The 25,625-nt window shown below is 41.1% G+C and overlaps 1 protein-coding gene across 7 annotated transcripts in view; it reads right to left on the bottom strand.

Annotated features, from left to right (window-relative positions):
• The window catches only part of KLF12 (KLF transcription factor 12), a 235,561-nt gene that overhangs the window by 184,487 nt on the left and 25,449 nt on the right, over nt 1–25,625 (bottom strand). The window contains exon 1 of one of the 7 annotated variants that reach the window (XM_085058398.1): nt 24,275–24,298. The exons of the other annotated variants lie outside the window; for them this stretch is intronic. The gene's annotated coding sequence lies outside the window, so the exon portion shown is untranslated. Of the gene's footprint in view, nt 1–24,274; nt 24,299–25,625 lie in introns of those variants that run through there. 7 annotated transcript variants of the gene reach the window in all.

Genomic DNA, 25,625 nt, shown 5'->3' with positions numbered 1-25,625 from the left:
GCTAGAACAGTATTTGACCTTTCCCTCCGCTCCTGCCAGCAGTGTGCCAGATCAGGATCCTCATCACTTGTCCCTCCCCTGCTTTCAGTTTCATTTTCTCTGTTGCCACCTAAAGAGCCAAAGGAAAATTCACACAAACTGTAAAAACTAGGATAGAGGAAACCTCAAGAGATCATCTAGTCTCTCCCTAGCAATTCACACCACTGTGATTACCTCAAAAAATCATTCCATCATGATTATATCCATTATAGACACGCTTCAGGAAAAGAATCACTGGATCTGCAAAGAAAAACTGTCTGTAGCACCAAGATTTCATCCTGATTCATTCTGAAGACAAAACATCTGCTTCAGCATACCACTAGGACCATAATTAGAACAATACTCAGTGTATGGAGCTGAGAGCTTGCCAGAGCTCTGGTATTTACTTCAATTGCTCCAAAAGACGTCTATAAAGTAAACATTTTTCAACACAAAAGTAGGATTAAACCACCCACAAAATATGACTAATTACAATAAATTCTCTGTCTTTTAAGGATGTTTTTCAGATCAAGTAACATAGATACTTGTCTGCAAAATTATTTAAAGATGGAAAGCAGTATGAACTACTGTGAAAAGTTTTAGCTATCAAGAACAAGAGGGAATGTAAGAAAAATACACTTTCATTCCTTAGTATAATAGTATTTACATTGAAAAAAAAATCCATACACAATAGCAATCATTCCCCCAGCTTCTTTAAAACTGACTTAGTACAAAAACTTTGTGATCCATGCCCCCCAAAAACACCAACAGGAGTGACAAAAGGCAGTTCCTTCATGCAGAAGCCCATGTTCCTCTGGCTAAATTTATTTTCCCAGAGAGGCAAGGCTATTGCTAATCCTAGTCAGATGAAGTTTCCAGATACTGCTGAACTCTAATACTGGCACATCTAGGTCATTACAAAGTCTGTGGAGCTGATGATCTAATTGGTTGTGATCCCTAGTGAAATACGAAAGTCAGGACCTGGCCCATGGTTTTTTGGTTTGAGTTTTTGGGGGTGATTTTTGGGTTTTGTTTGTTTGTTTGGGTGGGGGTTTTTTGTTGTTGTTGTTGGGGTTTTTTTTGTTTTCGGGGGTTTTTTTTGTTTTTGGGGTTTTTTTTGTTTGGGTTTTTTTTCATTTCAACTCATCTCAACTCAAGGTACAAAAATACATAAATGTAAATCTGTAAGTGTAAATCTATACCCAAGGCTGTATGTTAGCAATGAGCAGTAGTGAATACACTCAACACAATTTTCACAACTACAATGAAAATCCTTTTAGTACAGTAAAAAGACACACAAAAATGTGTGTAGACACTCTCAAGGTAACCACATGCAGAAGTTACTACTATGTAGACACATCTAAATACTTCTGATCTCTTGGGATTTGGTTGTATCAGATTAGTCATACCCAGAGAGTCACCACAAATAATACCAGGATTTTTTTCTGTTGCATAACAAGACCTTGCAAGGTAATTTTTTTAATATTATTATAATTTTATCGTACAATGTTAATATAGTTTTTGCTATAAGGATCTTGGATATTTAGATGGGTAATGGTCAGATAGAATGCTTCACTGCAGTACTGTGGCATAGGGATGCACGATCTGAAAAGCATTCACTGGTAGAGAGCAATTATGTAACTTTTAATTATCTCCTCTTATATGTTACAGTCACATGAGATAACAATGCTGTTAAAAGCAGTAATGAGCATCAATACACACTTGTGAAAGACAAGGCCAGACTAACAAGAATTGAAAAGAAATAGCAAGAAGGGGGGGGGAAAAAAAAAAAAGAGAGACTCAAATGCAGCTGAGAAGTAGAGAAGGAAAATGAACATATGTTTGCTGCAACTCACTGTACTGCATTTGCATTTTCTCTGCTCCTCAGGAATGGAAACATAGGTGTATTAATCATAGCAAAGACCATCTAGCTTACTGCCACCACAGAAGAAACTTTCAAACCCTAGAGTATGAAACTAGGGTTCTACACAATATCGCTTTAGAAAGATTAAGCAGATATGCAAAACACAACAAATGGAAAAATACAATTTACATTTATTTTGCTTTGTTATTTCTCTGTGTAAGTCTAATATTTTTAAATGAGGTTTTTTTTTCAGGAAAGTAGCAGATAAGTCCAGTCACTGACTGCTCTTTTTTGAGTCTGCACTCCTACTGACTTTAAAACAGGTGTATCTGTGAATTTTTGCTTGCTTGCTCACACTCCAGTGCCCCAGTTTTGTCATTTTTAGTGATTACTTCCTGTGTGAACAAGCTTGAGCTTACGGTTTTCTTTCACACACCAACGGGAAACCCTACCACCAAAGGTGCAAAGAGCATGCTGGGAGAGGTGCAAGAACAAACATGACCAAGACAAAAAGCGTCATTTAAAAACAGAAAAATAAGATAATAGATAAGCAGTCTAGAAGAGGAAGGGTTAAAACTGCTCTCTAGAGTAAAGCAAAAAATCCACTATGACTTATCAAATACACCAGATAAACTGTCTTTCACCTCCAATTACTGGGCTACATAGCACATGGAAAACCAGCCAGATCACTTGACCTCATGATATATTCACCAGCTACTCACAGTCCCACTATCAGCCAACTTCTAGCTGCCAATACTGTACAACAGCTGCATAAAAACTGGTATGATGGGACAGAGCTTCAGCAGGTTTGCAGATAACAAAATCTGGGGAGGCAGAGTACACTGAAGGGCAGTGCTGCCATTTAAAGTGATCTCAGCAAGTTAGAGGAATGTTTTGTCAGGAACATTATGAAATTCAGCATGGGCAACTGGCAGGTCCTGCACATAGGGAGGAATAATCCCAAGCACCGGTACATGCTGGGGACTGACAAGCAATTTGGCAGAAAAGGAGCTAGGGTCTCAGCAGATGAAAAGTTCACCATGAGCCAGAAATGGGCCTTCTTGGCAAAGAAGGCCAAGAGCCTTCAGGAATACACTAGGAAGAGCATCATCAGCACGTTGAAGAAGATTATCCTTCCTCTTTGCTCTAGTGAGACATCTGGAGCACTGGGTCCAGTGCTGGGCTTCCCAGTGCAAGACAGACGTGAACACAACAGAGTCCAGGACAGGCCACCAAGCTGGTCAAGGGTTGAAACACATGCTGGTACTTGAGGCCAGGCACTGAGAGTTGGAGCTGTTGAGCCTCAGGAAGAGAAGACTTGGCAAGGAACTTAGTGGTGTCTGCAACTACTTAATACAGTGAAAAGACAAGAGTCCAACACCTCTCTGAAGTGGGCAGGAACACGACATAAGGTAAAGGTCACAATTGCAGCAATTCCAATTAAGGAAACTACAAATGAAGTTTTTATGATAAAGGTCATCAAAAACTGCAGCTGATTGGCTAAAAGGTCACTAAATCTTCATCCTTGGAGATATTCGACACTTGACTACCCAAGGGTCGGAACAACCTCAGTGAACTTGGCCCAGCTTTGAGCAAGGGACTGGACCAAATGTATGGTCTCCAGAGACATCCTGCAACTTATGTCTGTCTGCCATTCAAAGGTTTTTGCCTGTGTATATTGGGTTTCTCCAAGCATTAAGACTTTGACAATACAGTTTTTGAGAGTATAAAAAGATACCATTCCTGTGACACAATTTAAGACCCAGAGTTCTGGGGAGCTTCATGCAAGATTTAGCATTCTTACAACTGGAATGAAAAAAAAACCCTCCAACTTCTATTTTCCTTTTAAGCTGCTCAAAAAGAAATGCAATTTTTCTTCAGAACACCTAATCATAAATATGCATGTAAGTGTGTATGTAAAAATAGATATTGTCTATTTATATGTACTTGCTCACATATCTTGAAACTTCCCAATACTCACGGTTCTGAAGAGGTAAAAAAACACAGCAGCTTCATATGTGAGCACTATACCACTGAAATACAAATCACATAGTTAATTCTCACTGTTTATTGTTTATTTACCTCACTGACATTTCAGCTTTCCCATAATATAAACTGTATTTTAAATCAGTTCCTGTGTCACGGGTTTCCTATACTCGTGATGCCGACTAGTGTAACAAGAGCTATAGCCACAGCTCTTACAGACACCAGGAAAGTGACAGAATGTTTTCAGCCGAAAATAAAGACCTGCATTACTTCAGTGCTAAATCACGTGCCACCACTAGCACATACTATTAGACTACATCTAGGGGACTTCAGTAGCTCAAATCAACTGCTCTGTCAAAGACTTTGTAAACTTTCAAGATGTGAAAAGCAAAGTAAGAACAGTTTCACCAGTACGAATTTTTTTCTTCTATGCACACATGGTATGCTTATGTAAGCATGTATAATCCATCTGAGACATAAAATACATGCCAAAAGAAAATTTCAAGTTTCAGATTTTTATGTACAAAGAATATAGACCACAGCACAAAACAGAAGGAGCAACAGATTTCTGTAGTTTCCTATCATCTGTGAACAAAGCACCAGGACACATACATGATATTAATCACCCAGGACTCCACAGATTGCATCAGCAGAATTGCATATGGAATCCACAACTATTATTATACTTTGATGCTAAAGTTAGACTCTGCACAGCACCGAGGACTGAGAGGACACATTCAGTTCCCTTTTCACTTCAAAATTTTTGAAGTGAAAAATTTTGATGGCATTCTTTCTGCCTTCTAGAAAGATAACAGTGTCCAGATTGTATCTGAGTTCAAAAATACTTAACTCCACACTTAAACTGTGGTTTTCAGCAACATTAGTAATTTTTAATTTTGTTTTCTTGCAGTGCTAAAACTGATTCCATATAGAAACAGCTAGAATGAACACAAAGCAGACTGTGGAAAATTTTGTCTGCATTTCAACCGTAAGTCATGAAGGTCATGCTTGGTTTCGGGTTGTGGGACAGATCTATCCTTGGGAAATACCTCAAAGAAAGCAAAGTAGCTCTGCTTTGGTCCAGTTCACTACATGCACAGCACCTTTGGGCATCTCTCCAGAGCAGCCACTGCCCTCAGCAATGGATGCTCACCAGCACAGCTCTCCACAGACTTTGCCATCAGGTGCCCAAGGGCAAGCAACCATACCTTCCTCCCTGTGCAGCATCACACCATGGGTAATCAGCATTCAACATTTTTGTATAAGCGAGCAGCAACCGAGCAACTGGCAGTGGTATTCAGTGCAAAATAATAAATTTAAAAAAAAACAAACCCCAGAGGTCACAACAAATATCCAGCTCTGTGTCCCACAACCATCTGTGCAATGCAACAGTAATTTCAAAGAGAAACACCTTATTTTTTAAATTATCAAATCATATGCTAACAAAAATGTACAGCTCTGGAGAAAAAATGAAAAAAGAACCCTATACCACCAAGAAAGAAAAAAACTCAACCACAAAAGCAAAGAATCCTCTTTCTAAAATACAGTCACAAGATTTAGCTGTTTTAACTTTTAACCCACATTCTCCAGGGGAGGGATAGAAGGCAGAAGAATAAATACATGTTGCCTAAGACAGCTTAACAATCCAGATTCACTGTCATACTACTATTCATGAAATACAAAGCCAGTTTCACCCTCATGGATTTTGAAGAGGAAAACACAGGTGATTTAAGTTAATTATTATATTGATGAGTAGTAAAAGTATTAAGAGAAGTATGGCAAACACAGTTTTACCATGCTCTCACTGAAAATCAGAGGGGAAAAAAGCATTTATGACAATTATTAAACCTACATAAATGTAAACCAAAGCCAGTGTAAAAAACCCACATTGGTCTAGCTCAAATTTTTTGTATCAGAAATTTGTAACCAATCCTTCAAGATAATGTATCAGTAAATGCTACAGACCTAGTGTTCCTTTTTTCCACACATAAATATGCTGACTCAATTGTGTGAGGTGCCAGACCCAGCACAAGGTAGTTCCCAGCTGCAGTGATGTTTTTCATGCTGCACCACTTAGGAAATCTTCGTGCACTCCAGCCACAGCATCGTCAGTTGTAAAAGAGAGCAGCAACTCTATCAGAAAAGAGTCATGTTCTTGGAGGGCACAATGCATAAAAACAGAGGAACCCATCTGAAAGCATGATGCCACCAGCTTTCTTCCCCGCCGCACTCTCAGCTGACATCACTGACTTTTGGTTCATGAGAGGTTCCCCACCTCTCATGTTCAACTGAATGCTTTGGAAAACTAAGGTCACCAAACGGGCAAATCTACGATTGATTTTTAAAAATAATTAAGTTTTCAGCCAGCTTAATGAACTCTCCTTGCCCAGAGGCCAAATCACTGCTGGAAGCAACACACAGAAGGGAGTACAAATGGCAGCAGAAGCGGAGATAGAGACTGCTGCTTCTGGCACAGGAAGGTACAGGGTTTGCTAAGTGTCTCATCAAAACCATAACTGGTGGACAAATTGCAGAACATGCAAACTGCTGTTACCACAGAACTGAAAAACTTACCAGAACTTTCTACATTCTTCATTAGTAGCATGAATTTTTTGAGTAATGTAAGACAACACTTTAGAATCGTGTATCAAGATAAAGATGTCAAGAATTCACCAGCAAGAGCTGGTAGAGTCATGTTCTCTGGCTCCATAATCACTCCATTTTTCCTGTAATTCTGGAATTGTCTCAGGACTCATCCACTGTTGACAGAGATATCTATACATTTTCTCATTAAACTTCACTTGGATCAATCCTTAATGTAATTGTACTCCCTAAACAGTAAGTGAAACATAGAAAGAACTCTTCATAAAAAAGGATATGAAGGGTCCACAGGAGCATTTTTATTTCTTAACACTCTACTTTACACACGTGCTTCAAAAGGAAATTGAATTAACCCACAAGTGCTATTTATCTGCCAGATATGATGCCAATGGGCACTTTAACAAAGACAATCAGAGACGAGGTACAATATGCCATGATAACTTTCAGGACTTTGCTTCCATATGAGTAAACACATTCAAGTCTATACATGCAGTGTCTCACAACAGGCAGCACAAAAGGTATATTAAATTACATGTTTATTTATAGAGGAAAAGAAAATGAAATTACAATGAAACCTCCAAGATTTGCTTGTAGGTCCAGCAAAAGAGAGGAGCAGTATTCTGGATCCAGTTGCTAAGCCAATGGAGAGCACACACTCACTCCTATACCCATCTAGGAATAGCTTGTCATGGTCTCTACAGACAACATTTTCTTTAAGAAAGCTGATGCCTCCAAGGTTATTCAAAGCTACCAGTATTACTGAGCAACACCTTAACTCCACTCACATCCAGACCATTAGCTTCATTTTCTGGACAATATGCCATTTCTGTTATATAGTGGACTTCCTTGCAGTACAGTACAATGGATCTTCTCCAATCCTGTTAATTTGTTTCCTACAGGCAGCAGGTAATTCATACCTGAAGTGACTATTTCTGTTGAGTTATCCTATGCTAAATTTCTGCTCAGAGCACGTTTTTACAGCTGAGACTTATCAGTCCCTGAAGACAGGGATTTCCAGCAGCCATTTAACTAGAGATGGTAAAAGAAATACAGGTTTTCAGCTACTTAAAATTATCAAAAACCTTTACTGTACCAATATAAAAAGAAATGGACAGTTCAAGGTAAGCCATTATCTACAACTGCTTCCACATCTACAAATGCTATCTTTATGACTGCTAGCTGCAACCTTTTTAAGGTCCTTTCACTGATAGTGCTTATCTCAGCCTTCATTTTTAAAAGCTTTCTCTTTTTTTTTTTTTACCACTTATTGCAACAAAGTATCCTTCAAACTACAGATCAAACTGCTTCATTTTGACTTTGTCCCAAGGATTTTTCACCACCAGCTACCTATTCATAATCCCAACCACCTTCTAGTATCAGAACCACAAACAAAAAGATCCCATAAACTATGATGCTTAGAAGGCAAGGCTAAAAGTACTTCAGCACTTTGTGCAATTATTTGGCACTTACAAACAGACCTGAAGATCAGATCCAGTACACAGCAGTGTCCACATATCCCCCACTGCAGCCCCAAGCTCACATTCACCCAGTCCTTAGGCCCTGGCACCCAAAGCCCATGATGGGGATTTTGTGCATGGGAAGAGAAAGGTACTCCTCAACAGGATCAAAGCCTTCACCCACACTGTTAAGAGCTGGTCAGAGTTAGCAAACTGCTAATGCACCAAAGAGAGGCTGATCTTAAACCCAAATTCTCTGCACAAGTTCCATGGTTCCCACATCCAAAGAACAAGCATTACTCACTTGAGAAGGGCTGACAATGTTCCATCCTTCTAGGCTAAAACAGAGCGGCAGCAACAGGGGGTCAGCACCACTCTTCACACCCACTGGAAGCTGCAGAGAGAACTAAGATGATCCTCTTGGCTCAGCAGGGTCAAAATCCACACTCAGCTGCTCCCAGCCAGGAAGAAGAGGTTCATTATTCCACAAGGCACTGAGAAGCATGGGACAGCACAACCAGTCATTCAGCAAAAGCAGACTCTCCTTCCCAGTGCCATTTCATGCATTCGGATACTCGCTGGAGAAAGTTGCTAAGTCCCTCACTAAGGTCCAGCCTCATTGCATACCTTGGATGACCATCCCTGGTGGACACCAGGTTGCCTTGTCCTGCTCTGTAATTAGACCAGATTCTTCTCTGAAGCTCCAAGAACAGCTACTGGGACAGTAATTTCATCAGTACATAAGGATACGCAGATTTTCAATAGGATTTACGCATTCACAAACTTTTACCCTGAAGAAAGATGATGAACAGACCAAGCACATCAGCCATGCAACAAAGAACACAGCTGCACAAGAGCAGAGAAGTGTCCTCCAAGTCTTCTACTAACAGAGGGAAACAAAGAGAGGGAAATGGCAAGCAGGAGCAGTTACCTTTAGGGACAAGTGGAACAGCAGCAATATAACCTCCTCTCTAAAAGGAAAAATGATGGACAAAGGAAGGAAGAAGAACACTAGATGGGTAAACATGAGGACAAGAACAGAATATACGAAGTAAAAGATGACTGGAACAAGAAAGAAGAAGAGCCTAAATGATGGAAAGAGAAAATACAAAAGAAATGGCGTACACTTCCATTGCTCTTACAGTATGGAAAATTTTAAAGTACATTAAAAAGCTTCAGAATAACCCTCTGATGAAACAAAGTCCTTTTGGTTGCTGTTGTTTTGTTAAGTGTAGTGGGGGGTTTTTTTTCTGCTCATACAGAAATTGTAGGATGAGAAAATGGAGTGAGTTAAGCACTATCAGGAAGTAAAATGAAGTCATTGAGACAAGTTGCATCTATTGATTTTATGAGTTTTTAAATAGGAAGAGCATCTCGCATATGCATACTCATGAGCAAGAGACTAGAATGGAAAGAATCACAAAAAGATGAGTGAGTGAGCCATAAAAAGGAACCACCAGACAAATATAAGACACTACTAAGAAAATGAGGCAGATATGGAAAAAGATAAAAAATGCATTCAAAGAAACAAGAAGATTAAAGAATTCAGAAAAATGCAGAATTTCAAGTTACACAGCTGTAATATTTGTGCTTTCATTACTCCTACAATATACATATCTGGCAATGTCCTACCTTTATAAGCATAATAAAACTGTGATAGGAATGGTAGGAGTATTTTCATTGTACCAGTATTTCTGGCTATTCTGGATTTTAGTAAACCAATGGCAAGACAGAAAAAGGAAATAACATCTACTGTACTCATGCTCCAGCTCTGCACACAGGTTGCTGCTCTACTTGAACAATTTTTCGAAAGCACTTTCAGTTGTTGGCTACTACAGCAACCTCAGTGGAAGGGATAAAACTCCACAGCAAGAGAGATCTATACTACCCTAGAAAAGTTCCCATCTTTTCCAACCCCTACCTGACAGCAGCCAATTAAAGCTGAGGATTGCTTTTGAAGCCTTGAGCTAGTTTTATTCTCTCCACCATTAACTTCACCTAGAACTGGAGCAGCACTCTGGGTCCAGCACACTTATGTGTTTTCTTCTCTCTGGTTAGCAAACATCTTGTTTTCTTCCAGCTTCTTTGGCTGTTTTCCCATCCAGGCGCATAAATATACAATAATTATAAGAATTCCCTAGAAATGTTAGTCTGAGTATCCATGAAGAGTGACAGTTGGACTCAATGATCTTGAAGATCGTTTCCAACATAAATAATTCTTTTTTTCTCCCCGGTTTTTCTCTCACATTTTCATTCAGTCCCAGCCAAAAAAGGATTCAGAATGGTAACACCACCTTTCCTCAAAACACACTGCAAGGATGTTTTCTGCAACAACTCTGCCTCATTAGATGCACCAGCTTCACTTCACATCAGAAGCTGCAGGCACAAGAAGTTGCACAGAGTCAAGAAACTGCCAAGGACGAGAGCGTAACACAGGACTGAACTGTGACTTCCCACCACCCTCCATCCACACAGTGACACAATGTGCTGGAGGATTCAGGCACATCTGCCCCGGCCGGTAGTTACCTTTTCTTCAGACCCATTAGAGAGCATAACGCACTCAAATACCCTACACACTGGAGTAGCAACCTATGATATCAGGTTTTTGATGGAGCTCCTAGAACATGGGAACATGGTCTCACATGGTAATTAGTTTGCCATTTGCATGCTTCTTACTAGCTTAGTTTGAAAGCCCTTGCTATGAGTTTAAGAGGCATCTTTAAGAGTATCTCAGCCATTCAGACACATGCTACTGCAAGCCAGTCACATTTAGTTGCCTCAGACGTTCAGTTTGAAAATTCCTACCTTTTAAACTGTTTCTTGCCATCATAGTCTATGTCTGTTTACCCCTAATGTCAGGCATTTAATCAAAGTTATCAGATGGGGACCCAAGGTGTCCTAGACTCCCCCTACAGATAATTTACACTCAGTAGGAACAGGCATCTCTGGATGTTGAAACAGCCAACCCACGATCTAGTAGGGCTTTTTAGTTCTGATCTGACCCCAGCACTGTGCTGGATACACGTTTACCTGAGCACAGTACTGGGTGTTAAATGAAATTACCCTAGGTTACCTGAGCACACTAACTAGGTGTTAAATGAAGTTATCCTAGCTTACCTTCCCTTGTGGATGTATTTCATATCCATCTACACACACTATACATATTCATGTATGAGTACATACAAATACATATCTATACATGTACTTACATGCACTTAAATATTCTTCAGCAAAACTGTTCTTGATACTCTTGCACTCAGGCAGTAAACTCTTTTGCAAAGAAATTAACTTATACAAGCCAGGACAGACTTACTTCTCCCACCCACCTTTACAGAACCTCTAAGCCTTTAGTGAGTGGGTACTTCTAACAGACTTTTGCACTGGCATGGCTGGAGTAATACACAGCCATTAATTCCAATTAAGTTAAAAAATATATACTGGAAGAAGTAGTTACCATAGATTAAAGAGAGTAACAGATGTGTAGTTTTGCAGATCACTCATGAATTTGGCAGTACCTTCCTAATGATCACTTCTGCTTGCTTTCCTGAGTTGTCAGTGGAGCCAAGACCTAGCAAGCACCTGCTTCCAAGCAGACAGAGCTTTAGAAAAGAAAGAGTCAGTATATGCTTTCACCTACTACCTCCCAGACAAGGGGATTTACAAGATGGCATGGCTCTCACATAGTTAATGCTCATAGACATGTATTTGGCAATGTGGAATCCAGCAATAGGAACCAGCCAAAATACTGTTTTGCCTCTGTTTTTAACATCAAAAACTGGCACTCTGCCCTGTCATTACAGCAGGCTGCAGCACGATGATATAAGAGGGTCCCCTGCATTCCACCAGGTTCTTTCCACTCACTTTGTATTTACTAGACCTCATGCAGATTGTACTGCAAAGTTGAGTTTTGTGTTTCTACTTAAAATACTGGTCATGTTTTTGTGGGGCACTCACACCATCAGGTAGACAGATGGAATCACAGTCTGTTGAAAAGAAACAAACACAGATCAATAACTACAATCTGATTTGTGTGTTTTAAATATTGTCAAAACATGCAGGAGGAAAAGGCTGGTTGACTTCGCAGCACAGAAATCTCAATGCACTCCAATACTCCATACAGGGAGCTAGCATCCACAAGAGTTAACTACAGTGGGAGAAGCGTGTGCAGGCAGACAAGACAAGTAAATAAATAAATAAGGATGGGGAACATTTCACATTCTTTCAACCATTTATATTTAATGATCTCTATACAACATAGTCTACAGTTCTCCCAGTAACAGAGCCATGCAACATGTGAATGAGAACAGGAATGCATGAACTCTGAGATCAAACCCTAACTCCTCTGGCTTTAAATTGAAAATAACAGTCCTTTCCCTATTGATTTTTCCCTCCTCTTTCATTTGTGAAAAATTGATTTTTCTCGGCTGTTTGCTGAAGTGTCCACACCTGCAGCTCACTGCTTGCTTTCATCTTTGTATTTGTTCATCCATACTTCCAAGTAAGCCATGTCAAATAAGCACCTGAGAGCCCCAGTCCCACACTCATCAGTGGTCTTAACAAGTCTCAGAAATCCTATCCCTCACACATTATGACTGAAAGATGAGAAAGCTGCTCCTGCCTTCCTGGAGAATGCTCAGAGGTCATTTCTGTAGCTGGAAACCCTCAGGATAAAGCCTGTGTCAAGTATTTTTGCAGGACATCTCAGGGCAGCACAGACATCTGAGAAAAATGCAGCAGGAGCTCACACTGTTCCTCCAGCAGCTCCTGAGAAGACAGCAGAGTAGTAACTCCAGGCTTGCCACAGCTGAACATCCTCAAAAAACCTGGCACAAAAAAAAAGGAAGCCTTGGAAGAAGAGAGAATTTTAGGAGATCAAGATGAAAAGACAGGAAGTACTCACACAATAAAGACCTCACCACAGCTACTGCCTGTTTCTCTCACTCTCTGATGCATTTAACAAAGGAGTCCACACCACACTTTGCCAACCTACTCAGCTCCTCTGAAGACAGCTGGACTAGCTGGAAAAATGCCAGACAGTGCAAGTCCTTCAAATCCTATGGCTATATGATTTCAAAACTGTAGCATGCATAAAAAGAAAAAAAAAGTTTGACTGAAATTTTCCAATGAGAATGATTTGGGGATTAATCCAAATAATAATTAAAAAACATAAACAATGGAGGCTAAATCTGTACTGTTTATGAAACACTCGTATTTTAGGAAGAATGCTTCCTATAGAAAAAAGCAGCTCTTAACTCTCAAACCAGGCCAGGCTGTGCAGCAGCACTTGTGATGTGTGCACATGTCCACTCTGAACACATATGGCTTATTTCACTTTTTGACTACGACTTGCAGATGTGAGAGGCATTAATCCACTTGGGCAATCTCTTTCATGCTAGAAAAACATGCACGTAGCACACAAAACCCAGTAATTTGCATGTAATAGGTAACTGAGTTTTAAGGTATTTTAAATGAAATTTAAGGTAACTAGCCATGCTGCATGCCTATGCATTTGAAATCCCCAAACATATTCCTTTTCCAATATCCTCTGACCATTAACTGTTTGGGGGTTTGACTTAAGTCCAATTATTTTCAACCCTTCATGACTGTTATTGTCTTTCCCTCGCCCTTTAGTCCAAGGTACAAATAACACATGAATTATGGTGTAAGCCAACAATTATGCAATTCTACGGTTCATTTATCAGACAGGCAAGAAGTCCAAGTGATTATGACATATTAAGCAAGATACACAAATTATAAAACACATCTAAAGCTCCAATTATCTATTTACTATAAGGCAACACATCCTGCTTGTAGGAGATATGGGAATACTAAAGAACAAAATTAACTGACCCTCCAGGTGCCAGGAGAGACAGAGATCCCAAATGAGGGGATGTGGGGCAATGCTCCTCTCTAAGATTAAATCCTAAATGGACACCACTCACATGGCGTGTTGCACTGTGACTACCAGTGACATCCCCCAGTATACAGCAAGGGGTGAATTGTTTTTACATAGCTATGTCCTATTTGGTTGATCTTCTATGCAGCAGCAATTCCCAGTGAAAAAAAACAAAGCACAAGTTCTGCCACAGTATTATTCATTAAAAAATTGAAGTGTCTCACCCTGTGCAGAGATGCATGATTCATCCACGTGCCCTGAGGAATATCCAGGCCAAATAAGGATGCCAGATAAAGAGACAATCCCTCCACAAATCAAGTTCAGAGTAGATAAAGTGAGACCTCTTACATTACTGAGAAGGGGAAGAAGCATTTTTAAGTGAATTTGGGTCTGCTCTAAACTTCAGAATATTAAGTGTGCAAGAAATCTTTCATCAAAACAGTAACTGAGAACAAGAGTTACATGACAGGACCACCCTGCAGCAAAAGGAGCAATCTTTTATCAATCTTCAAGCAGTTAAGTTGAGCTTCACTACATGTAAGTGAAGCCAAATGCCTCTAAATGCCAAACCATACTAATTAGTTTAGTGACCCTAAGTTTCAAATACACTCAAGAGAGACAGAAGACCTGAACTGTCCCTGCAGATGTGACCATCTCTGGAGATACTTTCAACAGAGAGCACCTCCATACCATCATGCTGGCTTGGACTATCAGCTCACCCAGGTTCCCAAAAGAACCACAGTGGATGGAAACCAGGCTGCTTCTGGAGGGAGCTAAACCAGAAGCCCTTCAGCTGCACACTCCAAACCCCAACAAGGTAATAAGGGCCTGCAGTAACAACTGCTCCCCTCTTTTCCATCTGCTGCTGCACATCACCTGCTCATGTAGATATGGCTTCCTGCACACAGTTAGGAAAAACAAGTCTAAATCCGCTGATTTAAAGGTCCTGCAGCTACTTCAAACTCCTTGTAAAAAGAAGTCATGCTGCATGACATGACATGATTCTTTAACATTAATGGATCAGTACTTGTTGGTTATTTTATGGTTCCCTTTACTCTCCTTGGCTCCTGCTGCTTCGTCAAACCACCCTCCGTTATTGTCCAGTTCTTAGTCATCACCTCCCAACTCTGAAGTATTTATCGCATCCCCAATAATGGCTGAGAATAAAAATAATCTCAACTAACCTATGTTGAATTCTGAAAGCCAAAACATAAAAAATATCAAGAGCAAATGGTAAGCTGCTCTCAAATAATAATTTTGAATTTTGAAAATTAAAAACTCTTCTCTGCTAGATAGTGCCATTTATTGCTAAGATATTTACTATTAAATACAAGGCATTAAATATATATTTTATACAAATTATATAAGATTAAAATTATATATTTATATAGCAAAGATATCAAGTCTGCATGAGATCACCTTCATGCAATGATCTCCAAATTTAGTTAAATTACCAAAGCAATAATTTCCAGAGCATTAACATTTCAAATTACTAAAGCACACGCTGAAGTGCAAAAAAGTTCAGCAGTTCAGCAGCTTTCTATAGGAAGCCTGCCACAGAAGGAAGAAGGCATTGCTAGCCTTCCAGCTTCTTGTCTGGAATCAAAATACACCTTCAGACTTCTTCCAGCTGAAAACTGAGCTGCTTTGAAATCAAAACAAATGTCTTGACAAATACTAGGAAAAAACTAAATCCAGGAAATGCTTTGGCATTAAGAAGTCAAATCTTTGTCACAGAAATTTTAGATTATTCTTCTGTAAGGGGTTTTACAACTGCAGAGATCAATATACTAACAGGAAAGTCTCTCTTAAAACATACTGGTACTTTTTTTTTTGGTGTATGAGAGTTTCTAAATAAGAAAAAAAATGTGTGAGTTTCAAAAAGGATTTCATGCATTGTTAGTACATTTAAAATGTTTGCCTCAGGCAGGAAAAAGGATCAAGCAGTTATAGAACAATCTCAAGTCCGCTGACCATAAAGAAAGCGAAATGTAAAAGGTACGAGTATATTTAAACAAATGAAATGAATTTAGGGGTTTTGCTCTACAGTGTCTGAGCATCTTCCAAAAGGATGCAAAAAACCATAATTAATATGTGTCATCTTAGGCTCAGTCTATTAAATCTCTCCTGGGAAAAACCACATGTGCGCTGCAGTGTTTGGGGGATTTGGAGTTTTTTCATACTTCTTTTTGTCCCTCACATGCATCTGCACATTTGTTTATCCTTAGTCATGAGAACATGGATGATTTGATAATGACCTCGGGGAAGAGGGATAGAGCAGCAAGATCTAGATGAGTCTAAGCATCATTAAGGAAATAGATGGTCTGTAGCAAGAAACCGAGAAAAGTCAAAAAGGAGAAAAGACAAGCTACAACTGACTTTATCCAAAATATCTTGCTTTATGAAAATTAACACACACTATGTGCATCTTCAATTTTCTAAATGATTAGGAAAAAGGATTATACTGGGGAAGATCAAGTTCTCCAGGCTTTTCTAATGGTTGTATGGTACAGCCCCCCGAACATGCTCCTTTCATTTCAATCATCTCTCACCATGAAAGCAGTTTCCCTGATTTTTCCCTTAATATTTTAAGGCAATTACAACTTGAGTATCTGGAAATGTAGCTCCAAGCTTCTAAATTGTTTTCCATATACTGCACAAGGAATGCTCCGCCTCCCTCCTGTGCTCTTGCCATTCCCTAAAGAACCCAAAGATCCCACTCTTCGAGATCTATACATGGACAAAAAAGTACCTAAGTCTCTTGCTGTAACCCCACCACATTCAAACAGGAAACAGCCCCAAAGAGGAAGACACAACTGCAGTGTATTTGATAACAACCACCAGGCACCACCTGAGGTCACTTAGGCTTTATTTCGTCTTTCAGGCACTGTAGGTAATTTTAAAATAACACAACTGTTAACTGGCTGTTGCATCACAGACCCAAACACTGAGAAAGGAGATGTTTATGGTCACTGAGCAGTACGAAGTTTAATGTCCCTGTCTTCAGAACAGAAGATACTTAAAAAGCAAAGTGGGTAATATGATTAATGACAGGGTGTTAAACAGCCTTAACCCTGGAGAACCCTGGAGTCACACAAGCATTGCCACCCTGTCTTACAACCACTTCAGAAGGAGAACCTACCATTCAGCATTAAAGCTCCCACACTTACACTGTGCCTGGAAAACAGAATTTGGTTTGGAAAAAATAAAGCGCTTTCTGTCCAATTTTGTAGCACAGAAGAGGCAAAAATGTAACCATGTCCACAACAGAATTAATTCTTCTCCATCGTGACTGCACCATCACCACCAAAACATCTTCAAAAATCTTCCCTTCCCCCCTCCCCTCCCCCCTAAGAAAGAAATTCACGTTTCACTTGAACATCTGTGCTGGCAAACTTTCTTGAATCACTATGCTTACTTCTCAGAGCTTCCCTTACTGGTATTTCTGTCATCAGACCACCTGCTCTTTGATTTGGCAAATGGATTTTGTACCTTTCTCATCCATATACAGGCTCTTAAGATATAGCACATTTCTGCCCTCAGACTTCAGGGCAGGTAAGAGAAGTCACTCTGAACTTCCAAAAATCAAGTCTTGGTCTACCAGCCCATTTTTAAGTTCTAGATCTCTGAGGCCCTACCCAAACTGTCCTTCAATGTCTTTTAAAGCTAAATACATAAACAGAAATCTCTGGACAAGTAGGTGGGAGCAGGCAAAACCAGAAGTTTATCAGTGAACCTGACAAATTTAACTTAGAAGTTAAAAAAATCCCTTTTGTGGGAGTCTGCTACTAAAGACCACAGGTTCATGCTCTCACAGGCAGCTATCACCTGCTCCAGTCAGGGGTTTACAGGGACTGTAAACCCCTTCCTTCCCACTAGATGAATACATCTAGAGATGGGACACTGTGCCAGACCCCCACACCCTATGTCGTGGCTGTCACTCCCCACCACCATTCCCCACACCCACTTGCACTCCCCCATTTCTCGAACACATCACACCTTTCTGTGCCTGCTGGTTTCTCATCTCCTCTGATCCAAACATCCTCAGGTCTTTGAATTCAATTACATATCCCTTGACTTGTGCCACAGCAACAAAATTGTAAACCCAGGCTTCTTTCACCACATAAGGTGTTCCACCAAAACCTGGGTGCTGGGGACAGACACGGGCATGGAAGAGAAAGGGTGTCCAATCTCCAATGCACCCTTGCCTCCCTCACAGGGCTCTTTTAGGCTGCTGCAAACCCTCTGGTCTCAACTCTGGAGTCTACAGACAAAAATCCAAAACCCAGGAACATTAAAACATAAAACCTGCATTGTCAGACAGGATTTTCAGAGGAAGCTGATCTTCTCAGAGCTTATGTATACAACTGGAGAGGTCCTAAAGTGGTTAGATTTTACACTTGTTATTCTTTTCAAAGCTAGTCTTTAAGGCTGGAAAAACATCATTGAAAAAAAAAAAATCGAAGACTTTTGTGGTTTTCTGAAAGTTTGGAAGTCAATGCAAAACGGCACTCTGAACTTTGGTTCTTCCATTCAGACATTACAAGACTAATTTGCTGTAATAGATTTAATGGCATCACAGCCCCCTATGTATTTACATTGCTCTGCAATATTGAAGTTTTCCAACCCAGCAGCTTCAGATCTGTATCACAGGGGAGCAAGAGGGAAAAAAACAAAGCAACAAAACCTCAATGTGGTTTTAGGCACTTCCCATGTCTGGTACATTTACAAATTCAAGAAAACAGCCAGGAACTGTTCACTGAAATCCAAAGGCAAAACCCAAGCCAGCTGCAAAACTCACTTCTTAGCACACAAGTTGCAAGGATCCGTGCTGTTCGGAAGACATCTAGGCATGAGTGGTTTGCACTGCGCTCTGTAGTAAACAGAGATATGGGCAAATTCATCAAGTGCAAAGTCCAAAGCTCCCATGGGAAATGTCTTGCTAATAAGGCTCAAGGTGGCAAGGATTCCAGTTTGAGTAATTCTTCTCATTACAAGAGCAGAAGCATCAAGTGAGGAAGACAAAGGGGTTCTTACACATGCTACTTCCCAGAGATTTACTACACGGTTAGTCAAACAAAAAGCCATGTAAACAACATGCATAAGAAAATTCCACATTCTCTATAAAGACATCGTAAGACAGGGGACTGCCATCATCACCTCTGCAACCCATAACGACATTTCATAAAAATAACCACTACAGTTGACCAAGTTATCAGGAATCTAGACCACCCATAGCTGCACGTTATGTGTGAATGCTGGGCAAGAGCAAGGTATGGTGTGAAAATATTCTAATCTAGTTATTAATTTACAAAATGAGGTGTAGACCAGGCAGATTCTATCTCTTTTGTTCCTCCCTTCCCAGATGGGGGGTTGGTTCATCATCCGCCCAAGCCCCATGCCATACTTGTAATTCAAAGCCAGCACTGACCATACCAAGGTCAAGTTTTCTCTTTCCTGACTCATGAAGAAACAGGTAACACCAGTGAAGTTCAAAATTATTTGTTTCTAAGTTTTGTCAAATTTCCCTCTGATGCAGAATGCCAGGAAGCACCAACTAAGAACAAAACTATAAACGTGCAGCAACTTTCCCTGCACTTCCCCCTCCCCCATGCCTGCCCTTTTGCACTGATGTCATGCACTGTGCTTATGCAATTCATCACAAATAACCCTGTGGCAGGTTAGCAAAGGGTGGCAGGGGCAGCCTGCCCTTGTCCCGACTCCGAGAGGGGCAAGCAGAGCTAGCAAAGATGGCCCAGGCACAGAGACGCACCCCAAGGCACTGAGTTTTTGGCAACCAGGTATCCAGTCCTACAAGGATCAAGGCAAGCCCATCTCAGAGCTACAAAATGGGAGGAATCTCATAGAAGTCAATACTTACATGGAAGAAACAGAAGTCAGGACTAAACATGGTACCACAAAGGCTCAGCATCCTTTTAAGCATTCACAGTAACACACCAGAAAAAGATACTCAAGACTTGAAAGAGTAAAGAGATTAATAGGCTGCAGAATGAAAAGCCAACAAAGAAAACAAAACTTCTTTTGAAAGTTGATTTATATTGCCTCTTGTGTGGAATAATATAGCAGGTTAAAAGCAAAATCCATGCCTCCTTCATGGTACAGAAACAGATTTGCAGTGGAAAAGACAGGCCAAAAATTCTCAATTCATCTTTGGCAATTTAAACCATTTTCACATAAATGATGTTGAGAAGGCAAAACTGACTGACACGTTGTTTCGTAACACATCCGCCAAAAATCCTGGCTCTTATGCTTCATTTGTTATCACAGCCACAGACTGGGAAGTTCATGTCTGATGCTTTATGCATAAATATAATCTACCTACACTGCAAAACACACTGGGATAGATCCAGCCTTGACTGAGGTGTGTTGCTGAGGTGTGGAAGGGATTTCCCTTCCCTTAAGACAGAATAAAAATTACTGCAGAACTTCATTTAACAGTTTCAATCTAAATTCCAAGTCAGGCTGCAAGTGAGATGTATTTGTGTGGCAGTCAAATGATTAAGACATAATTTCTACAGTTGGGCTAATGCAGCCTATCATTTTCAGAAAGCATTTTAAACTAAAAACAAATCCATCTTATTTTTGCAATAGAACAAAACCACTTACAGGAGAGGTCTTTTAATCCAATAAAGTGAGAAGCACACTGTAAGGAGTCCACCTTCTCCATATCTACTGAAACAAACCAGAATTATGGTGGCCCTCCTCTTTCCCCACCCCTCCCACACATCAACATAATTGTTGTTTTAGACTTATTTAATCTTCAATTCATTTCTGTCTTACAACAACCATGACAGGTGCGGTACCAGAAATTTTTATTGTTATTGGGAGACAGATCTCACATCTCCTTCACACGGTGTCTCCTGCTGGTATCTACTTTTTTTTTTTTTTACCCAAGCTTTCAGCAGCCGTGCCTGCTATTCATAGCGAAAGCCACAGCGGAATCTTTCAAGGCCGCTGGCAGTTGTGGTTACTCCGCTTCTTATAAACACGGCGGCTTCCTGCCAAGGCTCCCTTGCTACATCAGGTTGAATCATGGCATCCCTCACTGCCGTGACCCCTGAACGCAGTCATGCCACAACTCTGTCTAGTTCCATTAACTACACACTGCAGTGAGATAGCACTTCTGTGCCTACCTCCTAAACAGCCTGCCTCTTCCCTGAGCCAGCCGAGAGGCTGCCAGCACACTCCTTCAGGTTGCCTTGAGTTAATCGCGTTTTCGTGTTTCAGAAATCACAGTTTTCACTAATTGCCTGCAATATGAACTTCATGGTACACCTTTAAATATGCTGTGGTGGCAAATATGTAATCCTCAAGGCAGGCTCCTATTACTCATTCACTCTTCTAACCCCGTAGATACAAGCACATGAAATAAAACTCTTCAATTAAGTGGACAATAAAGAACAAAAGCAACTTCTTTTTAACTAGGTGAAAAAAGGTGAATTAAAAGAACAAGCAGAGCATCTTACGCTCTTTGGTGATCCTGCAGCGGATACATTTATTGCACAGCAGGACATTAAATGTGTTTTCCTATACACTGATAAATTATAAATTATGTGTGTCCTACTTCTGATAGTACCACTTTTCTTATCATCTCTTCCAGGACTGAGTCAGCTAATAGCAGCCTTAGCAGTTCTGACCTTTACTTCATCAAAAAAAAAGTTTCCATTTTGCTGTTTAAATCAAGGATCCTGCCTGCAGCCCTGGATGGTCACTGTCTCACCTGCCCCCAGTGACCCAGTCAGGCACAGCAGCTTGACACTGAAACAAATGCATGTGAGGCTGAGACCAGCTTGTTTAGATGACAAATGTTGAGGTATCCCTTCAACACTTCTAGCTGAGAAGTTTCCATCCTCTTCAGATCATTCCATCTACCAAAGCCTTGACAGGGTTGAAATGGTGATGCCATCAGCGGGCAAGAAAAATTTCTCCTGCTCAGGGAGCAAAAGACGGAAAAATAAACCCCACCCTCCCTCCCTCCCTCGCTTGTTGTGTGTCTGCACCTCCAGCTGCCTCGGTGCAGTGTCAGTGGATGAAAACAGATGGGCTTGACAACTTCACCGGCTCTCTCAAAGAGGCCACTTGGCAGAAGCAGCAGCCCTGCTCCGGGTAGAAAAGGATAGTTCATTATTTCCTGTTCCCAAGTCTAAATGTTCACTTTTATTTTGACTACATGGAGAAAAAAAAGAAAATATTTCTCTTCTGAACACAAAATCTGAAAAATTCATACTTCTACCTTCTCCTGGCAAGTAAGAAAACTTTACCACTGTAATCTGGTGTACCATCTGTACAAGAACTAAGACAACCTTAAAGTTACGACTGCAGAGATAACCTCTCAAACACAAGCAAGTTTATAGCACAGCAATGAGCTACAGAAATGCTCCAAATGTTGCTGCTCTAATTTTCTGTAGCACTTCAGAGCAAAAGCATTCCTGTCCAGAAAATCTGAGGTCAGCCCCAAAACTGACAAGCAAGCCCATATTTCATGCTGTTGCCATTCTGCCATAGCTTTAAGGTGCTCTGGAGAGGCTGACTAGAAAGAAATGTAAAGAGCTACAGGGGCACACCAAAACAGGACAGTTAACAAAAGCCTGCAAGAATGAAAGCACTCCAAACACCTCTGATACAACCAAGAGCTGGAGGAGATGGATGTTCAGCCTGCTAAACAGTACAAGATAATCCAGAAGATGATCAAGTTAAATACACTTTCTTAAATAACTTCAATGCATACCAGCAAGTTCATCATAAGGACATCTGTGGTAAGCTTTGCTCCAACGAGATCAGACATCAGTGGGTGATATTTTACAATCAATGCTTCAATCTCAATGCACAAATTGCTGCAGAGTGCAAGTGGCTGTGATACATCACAACTTCACAGCCCTGCCTCCAGACAGCTCCCGAAGAGCAACACTGCCACAGCTGCAGCTACCCCAACCACCCAAACTTGCAGAGCTGTGCTTCAGGGGACTTCAGCATCTCCCTTGAGCACTTCAAGATGCAGAGGAGCAGCCTGGAATTGTGTTTACAGATGAGCTAGCATGGCCAACCAGTCAACATTGGGTTTTTTGGCCCATGACCACTCCACATATTTTCAGGATCAGATAACCAAAGATGTGAGTCACCCAGGTAAGGTATTAACCTGAGCCCAGGTGTGGTCATGATGCATCACTGGTCTGGCAGTGGTCATGGGTGTCAATAATACCAGAGGTTTTGTAAGGCAAAAAGGTTTGAACTGAATACATGTGAGAAATCTATGCTAATTATTTCACTACCACCCAGATAGTTTTCCCAGTCCTCTCTTCTCTTCAGCTGCTTCAGAAACATTGCTAAAGCTGCTAGGTCTTGAAGCCTGTTTTCATTCAAAGTTGAAATGACCAAGAAGCTTTTTGAAATTTTAACTCATTATTTATGTCCAGAAATAAAATGAAACATGAGTGGCTTGAACAGAAAAATTGGCTATGAGAAACCATGAAAAAGGAAGGAACTGGGCGAGGAAGTGGTTTTAAGAGCAGCTGTGACATCCGTGCCAGAAAGTCATCATGATGGCAGCGAGGCAGGGTGTCCTGCTCACCTATCTCATGGCTGCATAGGCCTTCACTCTCCTCCCTACTAAAAAGACCCTTTGCAAGAAGGTGCTCCTAAGGTGATATTTCTACTTTGAACAAAACAACCATTATTCACCCTAATGCTTTAGGGCTAAGCCTGTGAGAGCAGTCTTCTGCACAACTGCTAGCTGACTTCTGTGAACATTCTCACAGATTGTACCTTTGCTGTAAATACTTCTGAGAGTTTTGTACTTCAAAAGAAACTAATCTCAGCTGACAGCCAACAGCATCAGTAGAATTTTCAACAGGAATTACTTGGCAGGTTATTGCAGGTGAGAGCTCCTCAGAGTCAGGATGACCAGAGCACAGAACACAGCAGAACTGCTTGGTTGCCTCCAGCCATGCAACACAGCACCACCGCAAACCTACAGTGAAGCAAGCTTTTTACGACATGTAGAAACCATTACTAAAAGAACACTGGAAAGTTGCTGGGGACTGCCCACCAAGGAGTCATTTCACATCTGTCAGGCCCATTGAAAGGGCTCACTGGCACAAATGATTCAATCCCAGCACGACACTGCAACTGGGCCAATGACTGCTTGAGCTACTGGCCAGAGAAAGTAAGCGACACTTCTTCCGAGGGCACAGAGACTGGGATGGAGATGCATCAACCTCCAAGCAAAGGAGAGGTCAGCAGCAAGGTTCACAAGCCTTTCGCAGTAGGGAAGAGACAGGCAGAAGCAGCAGCCGAGGAGTAACCCAGCTGCACCACGTGAGAGCGCAGGAGAGGGGAGGAAGTTCCTCAGGGAGGCAGCAGGTCAGGCAGGCCAGACTGGCCAAGCCGACATACCAAACTCATCCCTTGCTCTAAGGAACACAAAACACATACCTCAGGCCTCGAAGGAGCTGGGGGCAGATGACAATGGATCTCGGGGGATGTCATTCTCAAGCGCTGGACACAGTGCTCTGTGTGAGGAGGTCCAGCAACATCAGCCTCGGGAGAGGCTCTTGGCTCACCTCCCCTACAGCTGTGCACTCCAGTCATCCAGGAGGTCTGTGCCAGAGTAGCCCAGCTGCTGGACACTGCTGCATACACATGAACTGTGCACATGGATCCGATCACTTCAGCACGGTGATCCATCTTCTCCTTGCCACCTCAAATAGCCCAGCTGCAAATGGCAACACTGCACAGAGGAATGGACAGGCTAAGGGATCCCTGAACTCTCCTGGGAAAAACTTGGTAATATTTTTCATCAGAGCTTCATGCCGAGTTTGCTGATGCTCTGCCCAGAATGCCTAACCCACCGGCGAATCGCCACTGGATTACTTAACTGGGCACTTCAAGGAAGCCTAAACACAAATTATCACTTAATCAGTGCTCTAAAAATAGTGGCGGGGGGAGGGTCCAGCCACAGCGAAAAATAAGCTGTTTAGAAGAACAATGCTCTGGCAATCACCTCACATTCACTGCTCTTGGGAGAAGAAATCTCCCCTTTATGAACTGCTCCTGGGAATAAAGGAAATTCATTAACTTGCTAGATAAACTTTTCAGAGGGAGGAGAGGAAGACGGCAATTTCATGCTTCTTCCCCAGCCAAGACTGAATGTACTTACCGGTGAGTGAAGGGAGTGAGGGTATAAACCTGATTTGCAAAGAGCTGGATCAGAAGTGGGAAAGAAATCCGGAGAAAAAAAAAGAAAAAGGCAAGTAATTTGTTTTGATTTTTTAATAGCTCCACTAAATCATGGAACAAAAGGACAGGAGTTCAGAGTAAAAGGAAAGAAAAGAGTGACTAATGAGAAAATTTACAAATGCACGTTCACATCAGTGCCTGACTGATCTGATAACCATCCTTTGCATGTTATGTAAATCAAGTTTTCAAGAAACCTTTACCCTTTACTCAGGTCTTATTGTGGGTGTACATCAAACACCAAAACCATTGCACTCTCCTCGGGTTTTTCTTACTCAGTATTTTCTGTTTTAGCCTCCTCAGCAGAGGTGTATTCACCCTCTCCGTCCACAAGATGATGGAATTATTGGCCACTTAGGAGAGAACAACCTAGAGAAAACATTTGCACAAAATTCTTAGAATTTTAATTTCTTGGGGGACAAAGACAGGGATTAAGCCACAGGTCAAGAACCCCTAGTGGAAGGATCTTAAGTACTTACATCTAAGGCTCATTCTTCAAGTCAAAATTAGGTAAACACCTAAGAGGTTTGGGGGTTTCCTGGCACACGCC

The sequence above is a fragment of the Lichenostomus cassidix genome, chromosome 1 (assembly GCF_008360975.1).
Source record: "Lichenostomus cassidix isolate B80296 chromosome 1, HeHo_3.0, whole genome shotgun sequence".
Taxonomy (NCBI): domain Eukaryota; kingdom Metazoa; phylum Chordata; class Aves; order Passeriformes; family Meliphagidae; genus Lichenostomus; species Lichenostomus cassidix.
The sequence above is the reverse complement of the archived record's forward strand: the minus strand, read 5'-3'. Positions and strand labels throughout refer to the sequence as shown.